Raw genomic sequence first — 575 nt, forward strand, 5'->3', positions numbered from 1 at the left:
GATTGAATGGATTCCCCCCCCCCCAACAAACCACACCAGTTACCCCCATCACCCCACCAATTAACCCCCATCACTCCACCAATTAACCCATAAACCCCACCAGTTAACCCCCATCACCCCAACATTTAAACCCCGAGCATAACCCCATCACTCCACCAATTGACCCACATAAACCCCACCAATTAACCCCACCGATTAACCCCCATCACCCCACCAATTAACCCCCAGCATAACCCCCATCACTCCGCCAATTGACCCCATAAACCCTACCATAACCCCATAAACCCCACCATAACCACATGAACCCCACCATAACCCCATAAACACCACTATAACCCCATAAACCCCACCATAACCCCACAAATCCCACCATAACCCCATAACCCCATACCCACCAAATACCCCCCACCCCACCCCCCGAGAGCTGCAGGAGCTGCGGCGGGGCGACCCAGGATCCCATGACCCGGCCAACTGGGTCCGTTGGGCCAAAGGGTCGCAGATCGAGTGAGACGCTGGACTCCGACCGGCGATGGCTTTAGTGTGAGGGCATGGGACGGGCGTGTGGCGCAGAGCTC

Source organism: Penaeus monodon, chromosome 28 (assembly GCF_015228065.2).
Source record: "Penaeus monodon isolate SGIC_2016 chromosome 28, NSTDA_Pmon_1, whole genome shotgun sequence".
Lineage (NCBI taxonomy): Eukaryota > Metazoa > Arthropoda > Malacostraca > Decapoda > Penaeidae > Penaeus > Penaeus monodon.